Consider the following 25001-nt stretch of genomic DNA (forward strand, 5'->3'; position numbering starts at 1 on the left):
TCATTCTGCTTAGGCTTTTGTTTTTGTTTTGTTAACTTCCCTTTTGCTTTTCTGTACAAGTGGTAGAAGAGGCAAAAAGAAACTTGTTTGTGAATCAGTTTTCCCCGGGTGCCAAGAATTTCTCAGTCTGTTGGTCCATGCATTTCGTTCTTCTATTGCTTCTTACTGAGTACCTACATCCCAGGCAACAGTTGGGACCCCGGCTAGGTGCTCTGAGTCCCGTAGGTCTCATGCTGGTGCTTGTTGGCTTCATCCAGCGTGCTAACGCGGCTGCAGCGACTATGGTGGTCGGTAGTTGCTTTTTAGAACAGTGACTTTAGCTCAGCAGTTGCCCCAGATACAGTGTTTTTAATGACCTGTGTGCATTACACATTCAAGAATGCAGTGAAGAATAGCACATCCAGGTTACAAACAAACAGAACCAGGTTTATCTGGAGAAATAGTGAGACATTTTCCTTTATGGGTTCGGGAGGGACACGCTGTGCACCAGTGAGTGAGTCTAGGGCCTTTGAGTCGCTTCCAGTTCTTCTTTTTGCTTGATCTTTTTTTCTACTGTCTCAAGCTCAGAGGTGTTTGTTCTTGCTTCTGTGGGCACTGAGAATATAATAGAAATACGCTTTTCATATCCCAAGGCCACCATAAATGCTTGAAGTCAACTGAATTCTGACTTGAGAGTTCCCCGAAGCCCCATTCCCATTTCCTCTCTGATCTGGACCTTTCCTTTCTAGGGGTACTCCCTTGAGGCCGGGTCTTTGCGATGAGCTCCTTGCATCAGGAGCACTTGCTCAAAGAGCTTCCCTTCCTTTTGAGAAGTTTCCTTAGTGCCCCCATTCCCAGGCTGTCCTTCCTGGGAGTCCTGTCCTCATCACGAATTTCCTGTTTTTTGCCTCAGGACCAGTACTGTAATATTAACCTAACTAGTGACATTTAAAGAAAGAAACCAAAAGCCTGTTTAACCAATTAAAAGTTCTCTGGCCCCAGGCCTGTGGGACACTCTCCTTCCACCAAAAATGCTTCTTACTCTAGCCTCTGCTGCCCCCCCCCTTTTTAAAAGAATCTGCTAATCCTTAACAGATTAATCTGAGTTTATATTTAGATGAAAGTTATCCATTAACAGAAAAGCCTGAAACTGTGGATAGGCTTGACAGTGTTGAAAGTGGATAGAAGTAAATAGGCAGCCTTTAGACCAAAAACATTTTGTGGGGCACGGAGACTTTAAGTATCTGTTTTGGCAGATAGTTATGCCAGGGATATTGGACCATCCTTAGGAGGTTAGGAACACCTTGAGACTCAGACCAGAACACATGACCTTCCTGTGCTTCAGAGTTTGGCCCCTATGAATCTCAAGCCTTTTTGATCCTGGCTCATTTATATGGGGCCAAAACCCTACTTTCTACCCTATCCAACCCAACCCAACCCATCCATTCCCAGTTACAACCTGAGTATTCATAGACTCACAGAGAACTTTGCAGGGTTGAATGCCAAGCTTCACATACTAAATTAGTGTCCTCTGAACCAGCATTTGTCAAACTGCCTGCAAACGGATCATGACCTCACTTTTGCAGGTTATGCCAGGCACTATCGTTCCAGTCATTACTGCTCTGTTACAAACCACCCCAAACTTAGTGGCATTAAACAATAGATATTTTATTATGCTCGTGGATTCTGGCCCAGGAATTTGGACAGGGCCTGGTAGGGAGTGGCTTGCCTCTCTCTGTTCCATGATACCTGGGGCCGCAGATGGCAGGGGACAGCTCCAGTGGCTGTGAGTTAGAATCATTCTGAGGCCTCTTCGCTCACACGTCTGGTTCTTGGGCATGCTGTGCCTCCAAAGCTGGTGGGATCAGCTGGGACTGTTGACCAAAGTGCCTGTATGTAGTCTCTCCCAGGGCCTTGGACTTCACATAGCATGATCGCTGGGTTCCTACAGGGAAGTGTTTGGGGAGTGAGTGTTCTTGGTTGAAGCAGTCATGAGCCTGTCCAGGTTCAAGGGGAGGGAACACAAATCCCCACCTCTCAACAGAAGGAGGGCCAAAACATGTGCAGCTGCCTTAAAAACTACTATTGGTTATTTTATTTTATTTTGCTGTTTTGTTTTATTTTAATTTATTCTTAAAGCCATTCTTTTGTTGTTGTTAAAGATTTTATTTATTTATTTTGAGAGAGAGAGAGAATCTCAAGCTGACTCCATGCCCAAGCATGGAGCCCAAGGCAGGGCTGGATCTCATGACCCTGAGATCATGACCTGAGCTGAAATCAAGAGTCGGACACTCAACTGACTGAGCCACCCAGGCATCCTGCTATTGGTTATTTTAAAATGAGATGGAATATAAAGTAACAGTGGCTCATGCAGTAAGAATAAGTACGTCAAACTTGTGCTTCAGTTATGTTTGGGATATGTGTATATTCTGGTTCATGATGTAACATGTTTTTCTTAGTATGGATGACAAAATATATTTTTAAAATACCATCTAACTGTAGTAACTTCTAACTTTGCTTATGAACACCAAATTCTATCTCTTAATACCTCAATGAATAGGTTATTATGTCACTTATAAAGATGAAAACCTAAGAAATTGGTTGTCATTTGCCTGTAAGGACAAAAGAAAGGCCTCTTTTTTGGATCCATTTTGTCATCACCCTCTGGGAGACCTCCCAAGGCTCCGTTGGAGTTACCCCCCTTCAGAAGAGGCTTTAGAAGTGGTGGGGTCTGGCAGCCAGAGCTCACTCAGGTTTTAATTAATTTAATTTAATCTTTGCCTGTTAGTTTCCCTAATGAGTAGCAAACAGATGTGAAATGAAGAGGGCATACTTCTCTTTGCAGATGATCAGAAAATATTTAAGGATCTGAATGCTGAAGAATGAGGCATAGCAGAGCAAGGAGAGCTTGGCCATAGCAAGCCAGTCGCCTTCCCTGAGGAAGGTGGTGTATGAAGTAAAACAGTCTCAGGAGAGGTGTCCCACATCAGTATGGAGACTAAATGAATGATCGAGATTGGGGTCTGCTAAAACAATCTGCCTTCCTCTCCCTTATTTCTCCCCTTTCGAAGAAATGTGTAGAGATGACTAAGCAGGGGCATTCGCTGTCATCTTATAAAACATTGTATCACACAACAGCTTTTGTGGAGTAGTGCCATAAAAAGACTAAAGTTATACTCACATATCTTAGAAAGTTTACATAATTCCATGTTATTTCTTAATGTGAAAATTACACATGTTCACTCTAGGAAACTAGAAAATACAGATAATTTTTATTTTACGTTTATCTGCTATTTTATACTTAGAGAAAATCACTGACTTGTTTTTGTTGTTTATCCTGCCCGTCATTTTTCTGAGGACATATCTATACATTAAAAACAAACAAATGATGGGCTTTTACAGTACCTTTTTCTGAAACCGGCTTTTAAAACTTAGGTGAACATGTTCCATGTCAATTAATGTACTTCATTACTGGAAACACTTCGCACTATTATATTTTATGGGGATAGTATTTAATCATTTGTTGATGACATTTACCTATTACAAATAATGTGGTGGTGAACATCCATAGAACTAATTTTTTTTCCCCACCCCATGGTAATTCTTAAATTGTTCCAAAGTTAAGAATTTTTTTTGAGTATGTAATATACGCACATGGTACAAAATATTATGATTTTTCTTTAGGAGATGTACGTGTAACTTGAACTGCTGAATCAAAGAATGTGAACATTTAAAAAACTTTGTATATATACTGCTAAATTGTTCTTTACAAATGTACCAGTTTATACTCCTCCCAGAAGTGTTATCTGTTCCTGCTATTTGATGGTTTGACAGGGTAAAAACTCACTCCTGGCTTGCTTTTAACTGTGTGATTTATTTGGGTTGTAACCTCCTCTTAGCCCTTTTTGCCTCTCAAAATCCTGCCTGCCCTTCAAGGCCCAGCTCAGCTCCCGTCTCCTACCTGATCCCTCCCTTCCACCTGCCAGCACAGCGGACGCTTCCCTTCTGCTCCGTCGTGTGGATTTGTTTCGTCCTTTTCAATCAGCTCAATCAGCTGTGGTTGTCTTGAGGGCATTAAGCGCTGTGTCTTATTTTTAACCTTCTTTTGCATGCAGCTTATTTCAGTGCACGTCTCCAGGGCTTGTAAATACAGAATGAAATTTGAGTCAACCAGAAAGGACTGATGATAGCAAATAGTAGTCTTTCAGGAGAGGGATGTGAGGAATAAAAATACGCATCAAACTGAAGACTATGCAAAGGTCTCTGGAGAGCATATAATTTTGGCATTTCATTTAGGCAGCCCAGCCTTGAAATTCTTTGTTAATAATAACTGACATATTTTGTCACCTTTCTTATTTTAACAATAGGTGGTAGGATCCCCTCCAGTCAGGATTTTTTTTTTAAATGACCCAACATTCCATTAGAAGTTTTTTTCTCAAATTAATGTTGGCTATAGTCAGAAACTTACATTTCCTAGTTTTACGGTCTTTCCCTTCCTCTACGTTGTCTTAGCTTCAGACTCCCTCAGAGCTATTCTGACCTCGTGGGTCTTTTTTTTTTTTTTTTTTTTTAACTTTCTTTAAGCTTTGGAGCATCATTCATAAATTCGCAGAGACAGGTTTTGTTTTGTTTTGTTTTGTTTTTAGATTTTATTTGAGAGAGAAAGCGAGAGACAGAGCATGAGCATAGGGGAAGGGTCAGAGAGCGAAGCAGAGTCCCCGCTGAGCAGGGATCCCGATGTGGGGCTCTATCCCAGGCCCCTGGGATCATGACCTGAGCCGAAGACGCTTAGCCATCTGAGCCACCCAGGCACCCCCAGTTTTTTTTTTTTTTTAATCAAAGGCTCTTTTCTATACTTGTAACATCCATCACGTTTTGCCTTTTATCCTTCATCTTCTCCCAAATATACAGCATTTTATTTCCATTTATTTTTTTCTCCCCTCGAATTGTTCTGGTGATGCGAGTAAAATTAGGAGGAGGCACAATGGTAAAACGGTCTATAAAATCTTGGGATAGAAACATTTTCTCTTGCCAGACTCCGCTCCACAGTATCCCTGCCAAGCCCTAGCCCAGGACCTTTCTCTGCAGCTGTCTGAGCGCTCGGCGTGTCAGGTGGGGCTTTCAGCCGCAGCCAGCGGCGCTCGCAGCCGGAAAGCTCCTTCCTCAGCTGCTCGGCCGAGGGGTTCCGGAGCTCTGGGGGAGCACGTCTGCGTTCACGTGCAAGGTCGCAGCCCGGGCCTCGGCGTATTTCTCCCACGACAGGTAGCAGCCCTGTCTCAGGCGGGAAGGGACCCTCTTAACAGGGAGGAAGATGTTTCCCCTGAGGCCCCCCAGCCCAGCGGACACGTCCCGTCGGGTCCCAGGCCGGGGCGGGGCGGGGTGGCTCTGTGCGCCTGTGCTGCGCTTCGGAGAGGCTTGCGGTGCGCTGCGGGCTCTGCGGCCGTCGTGGGAGGGGCGCGGGAGGGGGAGGCCGTGGAGAAGGCCGTTCCCTCTCCAGCCGAGCGCAGACCGCTGTGACTTCCGCGACCCCTGCTAGTCCTACTCCTCCGAGCCCCCCGCCGCTGTTTCCGCGCTTTTCTCACGTGGTGTCCTGGAGATGCCCGCCGGTGGCAGCGTGGACGCTTCCTGAGCTTTGTCTTCTCGTGGAATGTCTTCAGTTCCTCGTGGCATCTGGCCCCGGGCCCTCCACGGAATCCTTCCCAGTCTGGAAGGGTCTCCCAGCCAGCCTGCAGGCCTTCTGTGGACGTAGCCGCTGGCGTCCAGAGCTGGCCCTGATCGGAGTGGTGCTGGGAATCCGTTTTCACCTGGTATTTGTGCCCAGCCACCGGAGTGCTCGCCGACTGCGGGGCTGCTGGTAGCTTGGCCCTCTGCCATCTGCCCCTAGTCCCTCTGTAGCCTCATCTACTATGGAATCTTCCATCGCAATCACACTTAGCCGTTGGTTGTTCCTGAATGCCGCTTTCCCCCTTCTTACTCGGCACAACCCTCCATTTCCTTCAAGTCTCATTTCGGCAGGGTCACTCTTCTGAAAACTTTTGTGACCACCCCCACCCCCACCGGGTGGAGTTAATCAGTCACTTCGCACTCACACTCTGTACAAGCAGTTGTTGTTAAACATTCACAAAGTGTTGTAATTATTTGTTTTTATTTTTCTATCCTTCTATATTTAGCATCTGGGAGGTAGGATCCACATTTTTATTTCTAGAACTTCAGCGTTTGGTATAGGTTTAGTGCATAAAAAGTGCCCCTTAAATATTTGTTGAAGTGGAGGAATGAATGACAATTTCATATCCATACCTGCTGATTGAATAGCTACTTCATATCTTCCTTGCAAAGGAAACCTATATATATTAGAAGATAATAAATGATAAAATGGCATAAGATATTATTATGGTACCTAAGCCTGAACCTGATAGCACATTACAGTTCCTACTTGGCAGACTAGAATGAGGCTCAGAGTGAAGTGTCTAACCTAAGGCCGTATGGTGAGGAGCGGCAGAGCCAGGACTAGGCTTCTATCTTTGTCTCTCACATATCTCATCTTCCAGTTTCTGTAACACCATCTTGCCAGATGGCCGAGAGGGGGTTATAATTAGCACCGTCCGTGTGACTGTCCAAGATTTCTGCCTCTGTGTTCCTCTTTTGTGTGCCTTTGCTCACATGGACCTTTCTGTACCTCTCTGCTTGCCCCAGTCCTGCCTGCCTTTCCAGACCCAGCCTGATTCTTGCCTTTCTGCCTTCCCCCGTCAAAACTACTTCCCTTTTTCCGATTTTCCATAGCTGTTTAGCACACGAGGTGGTATAGTGCAGAGACAAGCATGGGCCTTGGGGGTCTAGGTACAACACCCTCACTTACTGGTTGTGTGACTGACAAGTAGATTAACCTCGCTGAGCCTCTGTTTCCCAATTATGAATAATAACAGTTCCTACTTTATTTTTTTATTTTTTTAAAGATTTTATTTATTTATTTGACAGAGATAGAGACAGCCAGCGAGAGAGGGAACACAAGCAGGGGGAGTGGGAGAGGAAGAAGCAGGCTCATAGTGGAGGAGCCTGATGTGGGGCTCGATCCCATAACGCCGGGATCACGCCCTGAGCCGAAGGCAGACACCTAACCGCTGTGCCACCCAGGCGCCCCGACAGTTCCTACTTTATAGGATTGATGGAAAGATTAAATTAGATACTCTTTAGTACATAGGAAACACCCAAATGTTACATGCTGTTATTGTTGGTAGTGGCTTGATTACTATTAATAAATTACTGAGGCTGGTTACTGGCCTTCTCTAGCTGTAGTTCTTCTCGTGCCTGGTTGCTCACTGAATCCAGTGTTACCCAGTTTTATCTTAAGGGCTACACTCAAACACTTGTTGGAATGTTTTTGCGAATAACATTCACTTATAGCCTGTTCCTTGGCACATTCCAGTACTTAGCCATCTGGAGGTTTGCTCATTTGTGTAGGGGATGTTTCGTTGAAAAAGTTGTTTCTGTGGTCTGCTGAGAGAAAGAACAGAATGTTTTCTATCTTCACAGCTACAACCAGCTTTGAGGTTCAGTGTTTGTATAGCTCTAAGTCTCTATTAATTAAGGAAATGGATTAGAAAAGACAGCTTAATGAAAACTCACATTCTGCGGGCAATTTGCACGCACTCCCTTGTTTGACACCCTAGTACAAGCTCACCTCTAGTTGTAAGAGGAGCAGTCTGTAATTCTCTTGACTGTCTTCCTGGTTTAAGAACCTCTAGAGATTGTTCGTCCTTGGTATAAGACTTGGATAATTTTGTTGTTTGGATTTTCTCTGTCTTGTAAATGAGAAACCAGGAAAATACAGTGTATTTATTATACAAGGAACAAAGGTCGTGGAAACCGTAACTTTTCAAAAGAACCCTTAGTTACCTAGCTTTTAAAGAGCTAGCCCAGCTTGTTTTATTTCTAAAAGCCTGTGGAATAAACCCTTCATTTTCTCTGATTTACAAGGAAACTAAAATGTGGAAAATTTGATCTTGAGGGGGCATGACTTCTGGTTTATGGGATTGTTTATTTTAAAGTTTAAACATTGCAGTGCCTCATGATACTCTTAGTTAAAAGGAAGTTCTTGTGAATATCCTATAGCTATTAAAATTATAATTCAGATCTATATTTCCAAGGAAATATTCAATTTTAAGTGGAAAAAAAAGCACAGGAAAAGGTAGATTTATATGCAACAGGATATGTGCTCCTATGTTAACAGGGATTATTTTAGGCTAATGAGATTTCAGGTAATAACTTTTTATTTTTTTTCCTCTGCACCCTCTCTGTATTGTCTAGATTTTGGAGTGCTGTGTGTTACTTTATATTCAAAAAAATTATAAAACCATTTTCTTTTTGGAGGAAAAGAACTAGAACGTAAGATTTGAACATGTGAAAGTCATCCTTTTTCTGTCTTTTCCTGGAATTGTCCCTGGCAACTAGGAGGAAAAGAAACAAAAATGAAGACTCTGTCTTTGAAGAAATCAGGAGACGTCTGAAACCCCAAGCCAGAAAAGAAATGGAAAGGGTCTTTGAAAGATTGAGCCAGGAGTATGAGAGGAAGTGGACAGAAGACGCTTATAGCTGTAGATCTGAGAAAAAGGAAAAAAAAAAAGAAAACCCCAACAGCAAGTAGCAAATAACATTTTCCGAGATGAGAAATACACCATGGGTTTCAAAGCCAAAATGTTTTGTTTGAGCTAACGGAGAGATAGACACAAGCTGGTGGCAGGAGCTGCATCACATACGGAGGTTGGAGATTGAATGAGGATTTACACAAGTAACGTGTGTGGGGAGCAGTCTGATCTGTGGTGGTGGGAAGGAGAGGCGCTAAGCCCCTGCAGCTGCCTGTCCCCTTTGGTTAGGGAGAGAGAGAAGCTAACGAACCCTTTCCTCCACCCTATATGCACACATATACCATAGTCCTGCTGGAAAAAGAAAGCAGTCTCCTGTTTTCCTGAATGTGGCTCTGGCCATTCTCCCGGGTGAATCTTCTTCAAGTGACTGGTCCAGGAAAAACTGCCTTCAAAACTGAGTGATCAAAGAGTGGATTAGTTTAGGATTTGGTCAAACATAATTACCAGAAAAAATAAGGAAACATTAAAAAACAAAAAGACAATGAACAACACTCACTAGAAAAACACTGGCACAGAACGAATGAAAATTATGACTGAACATTTCACATATTAAAAAAAAATCCACCTATATAAAGAACTGGAGCACAAAAAAAAGAAATACAGGCCCTCAGGGAAGAGCTGACAAGCCAATAGGAGAAGGAACCCGAGTCCAGGAAGGACAGTGAAGGAAAAGAAGAAAACCATCACAGACAGGAAGGCGAAGTTGAAAGTGATGTAAGACTTTGTATAGAAAAGTGGAATGGAGTAGGTGAGCTCAGTGAAATAGAAATAGTTACAAAGAGGGGCGCCTGGGTGGCTCAGTCGTTAAGCGTCTGCCTTTGGCTCAGGGCGTGATCCCGGCATTCTGGGATCGAGCCCCACATCAGGCTCCTCTGCTGGGAGCCTGCTTCTTCCTCTCCCACTCCCCCTGCTTGTGTTCCCTCTCTCGCTGGCTGTCTCTCTCTGTCAAATAAATAAATAAAATCTTTAACAACAAAAAAAATAGTTACAAAGAATTAGAGAATGGTAGACACACGAAAAGTATAAAAATTACGTAAAGCAGGAAACAGAAATGTGAAGGTTTTTTTTGGTAGTTGATTTTTAGAAGATCTATTTATTTTAGAGAGTGTGTGTGTGTGTGTGTGTGTGTGTGTGTGTATACAGGCGTGGGGGGAGGGGCAGAAGGAGAGGGAGAGAGAGCAACTCAAGCAGACTCCCTACTGAGCGTGGAGCCTGACCAGGCACTTGATCCCAGGACCCTGAGATCATGACCTGAGCCTAAATCAGGGGTTGGCCGCAGACTGAGCCACCCAGGTGCCCCAGAAATGTGAAGTTTGGGGCTGCAGATGTAAAGACTTATTTGGGCAGCCAGGCCAAAAGATCAGCTCACTTGTGAGAAGGGAAATTGTCACTGCTTCCTATCATCAGTCAACACAGGAGAACACTGACAGAATCCTTCAGAAGAGTAAGTGGGACTCAAGGATTTTATAATCAGTGAAATTCTTTTTTTCAAAAAAAGTTTTTTAATGTAAGATACTGAGAAGATTATTCCCATGAACCCTTCTTGAGGAGTCTAGTCTAAGACAAACTTCAGTCCCCCAAAAGAACGCTAGAGAAACTACAGCAAAAGAATGGTTATGAGCACAGAATCGGTTTAATTGTAGGTTATTAAAACAAATCTAAAGAGTACTGCAATAGAACAGAATGTAAAGGTTATATAACCTGACAGTGGAAAATTATCTAACCAGCCAAATTTGGGAGGAGAAAGGGAAAGAAGATGGGTGATAAAGTAAGAATGTTCTTCTCTTGTCTTTAATAGCTAGGGTTCAAAGAGCATCATTTAGAACTAACAGATAGCTAATAGAGGTGTAGGTATATTTAAGAGTACAAGGCTAGACAGGAAAAGAGGATATAATGGGCTAAAGGGTAGTGGAGGGATGTGCAGGAGAAGGAAATATCTTAATTCCATCATTTCGTATAGGGGATTAAGTAGATAATGCCTCAAGAGATAAGGTTTACAAATATTAATGAAAGTAACCACTAGATAAAAATATAAACCATCTTAAATATCAAAATACACACACCAAAGGAAAACAGTCTTTCAAAAGAGAAACAAAAATAATTGATAGAACTAAGGTCCATATCTGTTGTATCAATGGATATAAATGGGAATTGGAGGTCACAGGATGGCACCCCACAGCTTGGTCATCAGGAAGTCAAGCCACTTCCTCCACTGATACAGTCCCTTTAACAGAAGAGGCAACTCAAACTTAATATTCCAGAGGCGTTGAGGACACAGGAATACCACCTCACTTCTGGGTATTCACTTTATACAGGCTTGTTTCCACTTAGCCAGCTACAGTGAAGTGTTTGGTTTAAGGTGATTGGTGTCATTCTTTTGAAGAAATTAAAAATCCCAAGCTAATAAATGACTTTGTAGCTTTTTCTTTTGCTTCGTTCATTTAACTTGAATATTATATCGGAGGTTTTGGTGAAGTTCTTAAGAACTGTCACTGGGCCGGGGTGCCAGGTGACTCAGCTGGTTGAGCATCTAACTCTTGGTTTCAGCTTCAGTCATGGACTTGGGGTTGTGGGATCAAGCCCCATGTGGGGCTCCACGCTCAGTGCAGAATTGGCTAGAGATTGTTTCCTTCTCCCTCTGCCCCTCCCCCTGCTCACATGTGCTCTCTCACTCTTTCTTTCTAAATGGATAAATAAAATCTTTAAAAAAAAAAAAAAAAGCTGTTACTGGGGACCAGGAAAATATGATATCTTGTTTTTGGAAGCTCCTGAAATATAAACAGGCCGTCATCCTGAAGTGTTATAATACTTGGTCCTTTAATGTGTGTGTAACGGCATTCTTTGTTTCACCGGCAGAACCAAAGCCTTATTTATTATTTAATCTGTGGTTTCATGAAAACTGTGTGTGTGTGTTTGCGTGCGCACATCCGCGTAACTGTAGTATACTTGAGGATTCTAGTTTAGACGGCATTTGGCAGTCTTTAATAGCACCCTCCCAGATCTTCAGTTTGACTGTCCGAGGTTGAAAACTCACAACACCGACAGCAGGCCTAGGAGGCCACTTAGTACTAGAGTTTACAGCACTGATTGACGGGGCCGGCTTGAACAACACATGTGCAATGCAGCAGGCATATCAGCCCTGCCAACGTGAAAGAAGAGAGGAAGGTCTGTTGCCTTCCTCGTGGTCTACCTCCTGGTTCGCCTTGGCAGCCACCCAAATTCCTCTGCTTTTAACAGCAATCCTTTTCTTCCTCTGGCTTCCCATTGGCTCTTCATTCTGCATCCATTCAGAGATTCCTGCTCTTGCCACGCGTCGGAGCAGTGAATGAGGATGCTTTCTTCAAGGTGCCTGTTAGTAACAGGGACGCTTTGACAGGAAGCACCCCTGACATTAGAGGACAAAGCACTCGTGTCATTCAGGCAGAGCCACTTCACCCAGAAGTACAGTGGGCTTGAACATGAACATATCAACCTTCCCTCCCACTAAACAATACATGAGTACTCAGAAAGCAGCGCTGTGAGCACAACTTGGCTTTGGGCAGATGCTGGATCTAGGTAGAATGTTGATGTAGGGTCATCAAGGTTCCTGCCTAAGATGTTAGCTGACCAGGCTGCGGGGACCCCTGCACTAAAGGCTGTGCCGTCTATACTGGGGAAGAAGTTGAGGGAGGATTGGGAAAAACCAGCTGAAAGAGAGACACTGCCCATCTGAAGCAGTTGCAGTGGCAGGGGGTGGGGGACACAAAAGGAGAAACTCCAAAGAAACCACAAAAATGCCCCAAAAGAGAAAAAGCTTTAAAAATCCATCAGGCTCCAAGAGTGAGAGACCATCTAATGGTACCAGGCAAGTGAGAACTTCTCTTTGGCCTTGTCCTATGCTCCCTGCCTCAAACAGCAGCTTGCAAGTGCAGGAGGAAGGGAGGGAGAAAGAGGAAGCCACCCCCCTTCCCCAAAAGCATGCTGCCCTGCAGCAGGCCCTGTTGGTGGAGAGAAGTCTTCTTCAAATGAAAACTGAACTGCTGTTAAGATATTGGACAGATTGCTTTCTTTTTAAAGTAAACGCTTTTTGAAAGTTAATGCAGAAATCCTAAGTGTACAACTTGAATTTTTGTAAATGTAACTAGCACACATATCAAGAAATAGAACATTCCAGGACCCTATAAGGCCTCCTTGTGTTCTGTCTCACCCCTCACCCCCCCCAAAGAATTACTATAGTTTTGCCCAATTTGATCTTTATGTATATGAAGTGGATTAATCATTTTTAAAGATTGAATTGAGGCCATATGTGTGACTTAATGAGTGTACCGGGTTGAATAGTGTCCTTCCAAAATTAATGTGCACTGGAACCTCAGAATGTGACCTTATTTGGAAACAGAGTCTTTGCAGATGGAATCAGTTAGGATAAGATCATACTGGGTTAGGCTCGGCCCTAATCCAATGACTGGCATCCTTATAAGAAGTCCATGTTGAGGACAGAGGCAGAGTTTGGAGTGATGCAGCTACGAGCCAAGGACTGCTGGGGGTTTCTGGCAACCACCAGAAACTAGGAGCGAGGTGTGAAACAGCTGCTTTCTCCCCCAGAGCCTCCAGAATGAACCAAGCCTGCCTCCACCTTTATTTTGGACCTCTGGTCTCCTGAACTGTGAGAAAATAACTTCCGGTGTGTTTTAAGCAGTAGGTTGTGGTAATTTGCTATGGCAGCCTCAGGAAACTAACAAAATACAACTCTGGGACTTCGTGTTAAGAAAGAGCGGGCAGAAAATTTACCAGACTTGTCTCCGTTTAAAGAGTGGAGGAAGTACTATTTCCATTAAAAGGTTTAAAGTGGAAATCACATTTTTGGTTACCCTGCAAGAAGAAGAGCCCTGCATCCTCAGCCTAACCATTACAGAAGCAAACCGTTGGCTTACTAGAATATCAGAATCTTAAGTGTACAGCAGGACAATGGAGGTAAAACCTTGCCCAGATTTATTTCATGCACTGTCATTCACTACCAAGCTCTTTTTTTTTTTTTTCTGAGTCAAACGTCCCCAAGCACATAAATCGCTGGGAGTGGGTTGTGCCGGGAAGTTCTTCAGTGATTCCTGATGGAGCCCTGTCTTAGACCCACCACAGTTAAGATACCCCCAAGTGATTGCCCTAACTTAGAGTAAGTAGAGCTAATCAGAGTTAAGAGGTCATAAGTGCAAAACCACATATTCAGGCTTCTTGTTCTCTCCTGCTAGTAGTCTGTCTTCAGGCCGTGTATGATTTGGTAGATTTGGTAGATTCAGCCCTGTGGACCTGTCCCACACTGTCCTTCTCTTGGGTTTTTAGAGTGCTGGGAGTCTGTGTGTCCCCAGTCACAGAGCCAGCTGTGTACTGGAAACTGTTTAGGGGAAATTAACATGTAGTAAGTGAAACCAGCCACTTGCAGAAGTGGCCTGCCCTCATTTCATTTTCTGAGGGTAATTATAATTTCATGTTTTAGATTTATCCCTTATCACTATCGTGTATATTTGATACTTTCCCCATTTCTAATAATTCTTTTTATTGGGCAAATTTTTTTACACTATTAAATCGGCATGATAACATTCAGGTTTCCTTTAGCTTGATATGTAAAGACATTTTAAGTGTATATAGATATCCAAAATTTATTATTAATCTCTACATTTTTTTTGCTTTTGTTATTGGTCTTACAGATTTTTTTCTACAAAATCACATGGTCATAGCCTGACATTTTTATATGAAAATTGTGCCTTTGGTTGAACTAGAAGGCTCGCTTCCTGTTTTTTGTGCATAATCCTTTATTTTCAGATTCAGTTATGTATGCTCAAAACCAATACTGTTTTTCACTTCTCATTATATGTTATAATTTAAATGGAAAACAATTTTTTTCAAAAGGAGGTCAGGCACTTTCTATGATAGCTAAAGAAAATGTGGTCGAAAATAGCAGTTGAGGGGCGCCTGGGTGGCTCAGTCGTTAAGCGTCTGCCTTCGGCTCAGGGCATGATCCCGGCGTTGTGGGATCGAGCCCCGCATCGGGCTCCTCTGCTGGGAGCCTGCTTCTTCCTCTCCTACTCCCCCTGCTTGTGTTCCCTCTCTCTCTCTGGCTTTCTCTCTCTCTGTCAAATAAATAAATAAAATCTAAAAAAAAAAAAAAAAAAAAAAAGGAAAGAAAAAAAAAAGAAAAAGAAAATAGCAGTTGATATGGGGGACTAAAATGCCCAGAGAAGCAACAAAGCAAGAATCTAATCAAACAGAACTTTGAATATTTGGTTAATTGAGGATCTGCTCAACTGTAACAAAATTAAAGATTGTATTGTTTCTGTGGAGACCTTTGAGAATGAGTTAGAATATCCATTGGGTTGGAGAGATTGCACAGTGAATTAGAAAAAGAACAGAATGATTTATAATAGAAGCCAATCAGGAAACCTAGTCATTCTTCATTTTATTCTATCACCTGGGATTGTTTATCCTTTCTTCTTAGATATTTCCTTTAGGAACATTTATTATCAAAACATGAGGAAATGTTGGGCATTGCAATTATTAAGTAATTATTCAGCAGTTACCAAGCACTGTATTTGTTTAGGTTCCAGTTTTATGAAAGTGAGTAGAACTCAGCCTGGCAGGGGAAGTAAGGGAAAGAAATTCTACTGTGATAAGCCCAGGATAACTTGGGAACACATAGGCTTGGCCCTTCATCCGGACGGAGGTTGGGGCAACAGGCGTAGCACATTTGAGTTTTGAAAGATGAGGAAGAATTAGGGGAGAAGAGGAAGAAAGCAGGACTGTGCTGGGCTCAGTGAGTCACATGGCCATGGCACGCTGGTGAGGGACGTGGGCTCTCCGGGAGGTGCTAAGTCTTTCGGGCAGTGGAAGCTCAGGCTTCAAACACTACAGAAGCCTTGAATGCCGTATCTGAGTCCAGGCTCTATCTAGGGCAATGTGGATCCCCTGAAGGATTTCACATGTACTCTATTTATGCATCATACATTCCAACTCCTTTTAAAACCAAACATTCTGATGTTTTTGTGACCTTGAATTAGCAATTTCGTGCATTCCTCACTCCTCTCACCCCCCGGAGTATATAGTTTATCTGTTGAATTCAGATAGTGACAAGGTAGGCAGAACTGACTTTTGTCTTGTTCAGTTAATACAAGACAACGGTTAAGTGTAATAGTTGTGAAGTGAGCAGAAAGATACTTTGAAATATTTTAGGTTCTTTATGGTCAGTATTTTTGTACATCCTGTAGAAATATGTCATTCCCTCTATATTTACAGGCACTTGTGAAATTTTGGGGGGTATGAATTCCTTTTAGGATTTGTGTGGATGTATTCTCATGATTAATTATTACTGAAGTAAAGAGGAAATGATATCAGCAGATGTGCGGAGCTTTTATTCGCACTGAATACACTATTCATTTAGACAAAAAGATCATTTCTCAATTCAAATCGGAATATTCTAATTTAAGGCCTAAATCAGTTGTGTCATAATCTCTATGGAAACAAAGCTTTCTACTGTGTAGTAGTTGCATAAGTAACTCATTTCCCCCTTGTAGATACACAAATTGTAGATGCAGATGCTGCTTTTTCCATTTTCTCTCAAGAACTCTCTTAAAGTAGAAGAGACTTTAGCCAGTGACATTTGTTTATATGTTTTATAAAATTTAAAATATTGGTTCAAATTTTCTGCTTACATGCATTCTTATAAAATTGCTGGAATTTAACGATCACTGATAAGCTGCTTTCTTTTCCTAGTTGAATTCTGACTCAGAGGGTTAAATTATCCTGCTCAGTTTTTAGCGTATTAGCATCGCCTGGTGTGCAAGGCTCCCTCTGGTTGGGTTGTCTCCTTATTTCTACTTGATCTTCAGGCATTTATATATCATGGGTGTGAATCCTTTGTTGGTCATATGTTTTGCAAATACCTTCTCCCATTCTCTGGCTGACCTTTTCATTCCTTACTAGGGTCTTTTGATGAACAGGAGTTCTTAATTTTAAAATCTAATTTTCAGTCTTTTCCTTTTTATGTTTAAGAAATCCTTGCCTACCTCCCGAGGTTCCTCTTTTTTTTGTGTGGTTTAGTGATCTGCATCTCATTCTCCACTCCCTTTCCTTCCCTGCCAAATAATCATGATCATTCTAATGTGTTTAATGTGTATGTTATTTCATTTGTGTGTGTTGTAAAATATGTATTGTTGTTACGTGCTTATATATTTTTAATTTTTGTAGGTGGTATTGTATTACAGATCTCATTATGTTTCTTTTTTCACTTAGCATCAGTGTTTAAGATTCATCATATTGCTGGGGTGCCTGGGTGGCTCAGTGGGTTAAGCATCTGCCTTGGCTCAGGTCATGATCCCAAGGGTCCTGGGATCAAGCCCCGTGTTGGGGTCTCGTGCTCAGTGCAGAGCCTGCTTGCCTCTCCCCCTCCCTTTGCTTGTGCTCTCTCTTGCATGCTTAAATAAATAAATAAAATCTTTTTTTTTTTTTAAAGATTCATCATATTACTGTGCCCCAGTTAGATATACTCATATTGCCTGCAGCTCTGCTACTACGCATAACCCCTTACAGATCTTTGTTAATAGACCCCAAATTCTCACTTCTGGGTTATAGGGTGTGCAGGTATAGGCATTTTTGGTTTAAACTCAGTAATCGGTTCCTGAACATCACATGCTCTAGTGAAAATTTCAACTAGGAGCCATTACTTTTTTAAATGGAAAAATTTTACAGTTTACTGTAAGTCAACTCAAAACCCTGAACCTGTTTCCTAAAGCATAACTGAAATTTACTAAAGCCCTATATGTAAATAACATTCTAGCTTGTTAGGATGTAAAATGCTTAAAACATCACTTTCCAATCGCCAGATGTTGTGGTTATTGACAAATGGTTGCACATGCAGTGCGTCTCTTCTGCTCTGGGCTCAGACCTACTTTGCTGTGACTTGGCTAAACACACCAAGAAGGGTGGAATCGTTGGTAAATAGGGGACCCGTTATGGTGCCTCCCTCAGGAAAATGGGGAAGAAGATTGAAATGAGCCAGCATGTACACTTGCTACTTCTGTGGCAAAATCAAGATGAAAAGATGAGCGGTGGGGATCTGGCACTGTTTTTCCTGCTTGCGAATGGTAGCAGGTGGTGCCTGGACCAGTAACACCACTTCTGCCGTCACAGTGAAGTCCGCCATCGGACGACTGAAGGCGTTGAAAGACCAGTGGAAGCTCCGCTGTTTGAAACATTGCTAGCCTATAATAAATGGGTTAGTTTATGTAACACAATTACTTTGGCTTGTTAAATTTATGACTTAGATGTTCCAATCTGCGTTGCATTAATTTTGCCTTCTCAAAAGACTTGGAAATTAAAAATCCTTATTTTTTATGGGGCTAGGGGAGGGAACAAGTGGTTGCTTTGAATGTGCTAATAAGAACAGTTTGCCTGACTTCCTGTAACTTCCAGAGGAAGGCAGTGGCCCCATGGAGGGTGGTGCTGGGACACCATCTCTGCACCAGCAGCTTTGGGAGCTGCGCATCCCCTTTGACCTCCATGCTTTCCAAAATGCTTATGCAGTTATGACTACTTGCTGTTCTAACAAGTGTATTTGGATTGTAATTTGAGACGTCCTGTACATCATTTTGTTAAAAATGTATTAGACTTCTATTTTCTAGTTCTGTTCATGAGGAGCTTGGAAATCAACACTCTGTCCTAATGATAAGTAAAAAGCTGAAGAGACTGAAAAATCAACAACTCTTAAATCCATAAGGGAAGACACAGTACCCCCAAGATGGAAGAGCCAGGCGAATGCGGGGACCCACTGCTTACCAGAGACTCAGGGCAGAAGCCATTCAGGAGTGCTGGCGTAGGAAAGCCTGAACTGTCATCGGCCATTGCCGGAGGCTCAGTGCAGAGAACTCTGAGAGAATTAGAATGTTCTGAGGGACTGCGGTAGGAGGGGGCCCACAGTATTGTGATGTTTGCCTCCAGGAGCTTGACAAGATTTGCACAGTAAATATCAGAAAGAAAATATGTTGTCTACAAGAAACTCACTTTAAATGTAAAGACACATGGGGCGCCTGGTTGGTTAAGCGTCGGACTCTTGATATCGGCTCAGGTCACAATCTTAGGGTTCTGGGATCCAGCGCTGCTGTCAGCTCCATGGTCAGCGAGGAGTCTGCTTGTCTCCCTCTCTCTCTGCCCCTCCCCCCTGCTTGTGCCCACGCATGCTCATACTCTCTCTGTCTCTCTCTAAAATAAACCTTAAAAAAAAAAAAGACATCTACATTAAAAGTAAATGGTTAAAGGCGTACTGTGCTAGCACTAATTAAAACGAGTGTAGCTAGATTAGTTTCAGACAGAGTAGACTTCAAAGCAAGGGAAGTTATCAGGGATACAGAAGGACACCACATGATGATGAAGAGGTCAGCTCTCAAAGAAGACATAACAATCCTTTATGTGTATGCACCCAACAACAGCATCAAGCTGCATGAGACAAAACCCAACAGAACTGCAGGGAGAAATAGGTGAGTTTGCTATCATGGTAGGGGACCTCAGCACCTTTCAGAAATGGACCTATCCAGCAGGTGGAAAGCCAATAGGACATAATGGAACTCACACTACCAATCAACAGGATATAATTGACATCTACAGACTACTTCATGTAATAGTAAAGTACACATTTTCCCCCCTCAAGCTCCTATAGAACATTCACTAAGACCACATTCTGGGTCATAACACTTTAACAAATTTCAAAGAATAGAAATCATACAATGTCTGCTTTTAGACCACAGTGGAAGTAAACTAGAAATCAATAACAGAAAGATACCTGGAAAATCCCCAAATATGTGGAGATTAAACAACACACTTCTAAATAATAGATGGGACAAAGAAGAAATTTCAAAAGAAATTTTAAAATACTTTGAAGTAAATGAAAATTAAACACAACTTACCGAGATTTGTGAGATATAGCAAAAGCAGTGCTTAGAATGCATAATTTAAAAAGATCTAAAATTAGTAATCTGAGTTACCACCTTAGGAAACTCGGGGCGGGGGGGGGGGGGAAGAGGAGCAAATTTAATCCAAAGTAAGCAGAAGAAAAGAAATAATAAGAATTAAAGCAGAATTTAGTGAAATTGAAAACAGGAAATCAATACAGAAAAATTAAACCAAAAGCTGGTTCTTTGAATGGATCAATAAAATCGATAAGCCTCCAGCCAGGCTAGCTAAAAAAGAGAGCAGATACAAATTCTTAATATCAGAAATGAAAGAAGGAAGTTCATTACAGATTCCATGGGAGTTAAAAGGTTAATATTTTAAAAAATTCTGTGCCCACAAATTTGATAACCTAGATGAAATGGACCAATTCCTTGAAAGACACAAACTGTCAAAACTCACACAAGAACTTGATGATCTCAATAGGCCTGTATCTATTGAAGAAATTAAGCCAGTAATTAATAATCTTCCAAAACAAAGTACTGGGCCTATATGGCTTCACCGGTGAATTCTACCAAACATTTAAGGAAGAAATTATACTAACTCTACAGTCTTTCAGAAGGTAGAAGCAGAGGGAATACCTCCTGCCTCATTCTGTGAAGCCAGCATTACCTTAAATCGAAAACCAGATAAAGACATTACAAGAAAAGAAAACTACAGACCAATCTCTCCCATGAACATAGATGTAAAAATTCCCAATAAGGTACTAATAAACCAAATTTAAAAAGAAAAATAATTATATGCCACACCAAGTGGGCTTTATGCCAGGTAAGCAAGGCTGGTGTTTCAGCATTAGAAAATATGTTAATGTAGTCTATCACATCAACAGCCTAAAAAAGAGAAATCACATGATCATGTCAGTAAATGCAGAAAAAGCATTTGACAGAATCCAAAACCCACTCATGATAAAAACTCTCAGTAAACTAATAGAAGGGAACTTCCTCAACTTGGTCAAGAATATCTACAAAAAGCCTGCAGCTAACATCATACTTAATGATGAGAAACTTGAGGCTTTCTTGCCAAGTTTAGATGTATGGCAGTAATGTGTCCCCTCTTAGCACTCCTTTTCAACATCATTCTGGAAATTCCTGCTAATGCAATGAGACAAGAAAAGGAAATAAGATGTATACAGTTGGGAAGGAAGACCTTAAACTGTTTTTGTTTATAGATGACATCATTTTTGTAGAAAATCTAAAATAATTGACAGAGAAACTTAACAATTGACAGAATTCATAAGTGATTATAGCAAGGTTGCAGTATACAAGGTTAATATATAAAACTCATTGCTTGGGGTGCCTGGGTGGCTCAGTCAGTTGAGCATCTGCCTTCGGCTCAGATCATGATCCCAGGGTCCTGGGATCGAGCTCTGCTTCAGGCTCCCGGGAGCCTACTTCTCACTCCTCCCTGCTTGTGTTCTCTCTCACTAGTTCTGTTTCTCTCTCTTTCTCAAATAAATAAAACCTTTTTTTAAAAAAAACTCCTTGCTTTCCTATATACGAATAATGAGCAAGTAGAATTTGAAATTAAGAGCACAATATTGGGAATGCCTGGCTGGCTCAGTCAGCAGAGCATGTGACTCTTGATCTCAAGGTTGTGAGTTCAAGCCCCATGTGGAGTATGGAGCCTACTTAAAAAAAGATTTAAAAACACAGTATCATTTACATTAGTACCCCCCCAAAAAAACAAAATATTTATTAGCATTAATCTAATAAAGTGTGTACATAATCTATATGAAGAAAACCACAAAACTGATGGACGACATCAAAGAAGAACTAAATAAATGGAGAGATATTCCGTATTTGTGGATATGAAGACTCAATATTGTGAAGATGTCAGTTCTTTCCAACTTGATATATGGATTCAGGGCAATCCCAGTCAGAATCCCAGCAAGTTACTTTATGAATATTGATACGCTGATTCTAACTTTCATGGAGAGGCAAAAGACCCAGGATAGCCAGCATAGTTTCAAAGGAGACATACAAAACTTTATGTCTGACAGTTCCCAACTTCAAGATGTACTGTAAAGTTACAGTAATTGAGACATTGGGGTATTGGTAAAAGACAAATAGATCAATGGAATAGAAAAGAGCCCAGAAAGAGAGAGCCCATGTAAATATAGTCACCTGATCTTTGGCAAAGAAGCAAAGGCAGTACAATGGAGCAAAGATAGTCTCTTCAACATGTGCCGGAACAACTGGTCGTCAAACATGCAAAATAATGAATTTAGTTACAGACCTTAACGCTCTTCACAAAAACCAGCTCAAAGTGAATTGTAGACCTAAAAGTAGAATGCAAAACTGTGAAACTTCTAGAGAATAACGGGAGAAAACCTAGATGACCTTGGGTGTCATGATGCCTTTTTAGACAGAACACCAACAAACAGATATAATATCCATAAAAGAAACAGGGGCGCCTGGATGGCTCAGTCGGTTTACCATCTGCCTTCAGCTTGGGTCATGATCCCAGGGTCCTGGGATCAAGCCCCGCATCAGGCTCCCTGCTCAGCGGGGAGTCTGTTTCTCCCTCTCCTCCCCACTCGTGCTCTAACTATCTCTGTCTCTCTCAAAGTCTTTAAAAAAAAATTGAGAAGATGAACTTCATTAAAATTAAAATCATCTGCTCTGTGAAAGACAATATCAAGATCATTAAAAGATAAGCCAGAGACTGGGAGAAAATATTTGCAAAAGATCTGATAAGTGACTGTTGCTCAGAATATACATATTAAAAATAAGAAAACAAGCCTGTTAGAAAATGGGCTAGAGGCGCCTGGGTTGCTCAGTCAGTTGAGCCTCTACCTTCGGCTCAGGTCATGTTCTCAGGGTCCTGGGATCGAGCCCCACGGTGGACTCCCTGCTCAGCGGGGAGTCTGCTTCTCTCTCTCTTCCTGTGCCGCTCCGCCTGCTTATGCTCTCTCCCTCTCTGTCAAATAAATAAATAAATAAAATCTTAAAAAAAGGGCTAAAGACTTCAATGGCTATCTCACCAAAAAAGATCTACAGATGGCAAAGATGTTCCACATCATATGTCATCAAGGAAATGCAAAATAAAACAAGATACCACTACTTATCTATTTAGATGGCCAATATCTGGAGCACTGACAACACATGCTCGTGAGGATGGAACAATAGGAACTCCCCTGAAGTGCAGGGGGAATACAAAACGGTATGACCACTTTGGAAGACATTTTGGTAATTTCTTACAAAACTAAACATACTGTATCAGACAAGCTAGCCATTTCCCTCTTTGGTATTTACCCAAAACAGTTGAAAAACTTGTATCTGCACAAAAACCTACAGAAGGATGTTATAGCAGTTTCATTTATAATTTCCCAAACTTAGAAGCCAAGATGTCCTTTAGTAGGTGAATGGATAAACAGATACAGCCAGACGGTGGAATATTACGCAGCACCAAAGAGAAATGAACTAAGTATTAAGCCATGGAAGATGTGGAGGAACCTTAAATGCATTTACTAAGTGGAAGAAGCCAGTATGAAAAGGCTCCGTACTTGGAGGATTCCAACTATAGGACAGTCTGGAAAAAAGCAAAACTGTGGAGACAATAAAAAGTTAAGTGATTACCAGGGGTGGGAAGAGATGATCAGACAGAACACGGAGGATTTTTAGGGCAGTGAAAATACTCCGTATGATGTTGTAATGATGGATACATAACCTTATACATTTGTTTAAGTCCACAGCGTGTACAGCGCCAAGAGTGAAGCCTAAGGTAAAATATGGATTTGGGATGATTATGATGTGTCTCTGTGGGTTCATCTTTGGTAAAAAGTGTACCGTTCTGGTGAGCGATGATGATTGGGAGGGCTGTCCGTGTATGAGGGCAAGGGGTATAAGGGAAGTCTCTGTACCTGCTTTTTAGTTTTGATATAACCCTTAATCTGCTCTGAAAAAAAATAGTCTTAAAAATGTATTTAGTATGGAGGATGTAAATATACATTTTTCCTGTATAAATACCAGATAACTTCTGGTCTAGATTTTGCCTTAAAACCCTTGGGAAGCAGCGGCCCTGGGAGAATACATCGTGCGAGGAGTTCTCTGGCCTGGGCTGTTGCTGCTACTTGCAGCGAAGGGGGAGCAGTTGTCGTCCAAAGCTTGGGGTCAGGGCTCCAGCCCCCGTCCCTAATCTCTGGCTCCAAGGCCTCATCTGCCTCAGGGCTCCTTCATACTCTCCGTTGGTGGGGTTCATACCTCTGCTGTGTACTTCCCCTTTCTACCCTGGGCTTTCTCCTCTCAAACCCAACTTCAGTTTTCCTTGGGACAGAAGAAACAACTTCTTTCTTGATTTTTCAGAGCTGGTTATTTGAAATTTAGAATTAGACGTAATTAGTAATGAAAGTATTCCAAAAAGAAGCTTTAAAGGAATCAGTGTTATTTATGAAAAACAGTGAAGGTTAGTGGGAATACTTGGGCGGCCCTCGTAAGTCGTTAAGCGCCTGCCTTCGGCTCAGGGCGTGATCCTGGCGTTATGGGATCGAGCCCCACATCAGGCTCCTCCTCTGGGAGCCTGCTCTTCCTCTCCCATTCCCCCTGCCTGTGTTCCCTCTCTCGCTGTCTGTCTCTATCTCTGTCAAATAAATAAATAAAATCTTAAAAAAAAAAAGACTGGCTCATAAGAGATGGTTTCAACAGTAGGACCTCAGGTTGTGGGCTGCTTTCCGAGGGTCTGATGGTTTAACACAGGAAGGGGGTTGGGATGAGCCATTTGACTCTGGCAGACCCTCTCAAATAACAACAGTCAGTCTGGAAACCCACTTTTTGCCAAAACCTATGCGTGGAGCCTCCACATCAGGTAGGAATTTCCTTGTTGCTCTAGAACTAAAGCAGGGGCGTTGTGAACGCTGTGCTGCCCCTTCCACGAGTGATGATGGCTGCACAGTACGGCGCCCTTAACCACAGGCCGGGTGCCCTGCAGAGCAGCGAATCTCGACAATCTGTATTCTCTAGGCCACACTCAGCGAAGTGAGGAAACTTGCCTAAGACACACAGGTTTTCAGGGGAGAAGGGTCAGAGTTTAAACCCCCATTGATCCAATCTCAGGATTCCTGGTTGTGGGAACTGTGTGGGCGATTCTGGATCATTTATCTATCGTGCGAGTTGTCATTCTTCGTGTAGTCCCTTTTGATATCATTGAGGTTCATTAGCTAACCCGGTGAAGCCTGGGCTGGCGTTCACGGTCAAGATGCTAGCAGCGGGCAGTTGGCAGGCAGGCAGCAGGAGAACCCCCTGAACAAGGCTCCCTGCTGTCCGAGGGTGCCGTGTGTGACCTCAACATGGGCAGTTGCCTGGAATAGACTTCTCCCAGAGAGAGGCAGGGTGCTCATTTGTTAGTTTATAGCTAGAAATAGTTCTTTTCAGTATCCAGATCATCTGTACCTGCTGGATTCAGTTCTTTCCTGGA

At 42.2% G+C, this 25001-nt stretch overlaps 1 protein-coding gene and 1 pseudogene across 2 annotated transcripts in view; both read left to right on the forward strand.

Moving 5' to 3' along the window:
- PDE8A (phosphodiesterase 8A) overlaps positions 1–25001 on the forward strand; it is a 156651-nt gene that overhangs the window by 40602 nt on the left and 91048 nt on the right. The window contains exon 1 of one of the 2 annotated variants that reach the window (XM_044388429.3): positions 5096–5241. The exons of the other annotated variant lie outside the window; for it this stretch is intronic. The gene's annotated coding sequence lies outside the window, so the exon portion shown is untranslated. Of the gene's footprint in view, positions 1–5095; positions 5242–25001 lie in introns of those variants that run through there. 2 annotated transcript variants of the gene reach the window in all.
- Positions 14785–23154, forward strand: LOC113263739 (60S ribosomal protein L37a-like; annotated as a pseudogene).

The sequence above is a fragment of the Ursus arctos genome, unplaced genomic scaffold, assembly GCF_023065955.2.
Source record: "Ursus arctos isolate Adak ecotype North America unplaced genomic scaffold, UrsArc2.0 scaffold_28, whole genome shotgun sequence".
NCBI lineage: Eukaryota > Metazoa > Chordata > Mammalia > Carnivora > Ursidae > Ursus > Ursus arctos.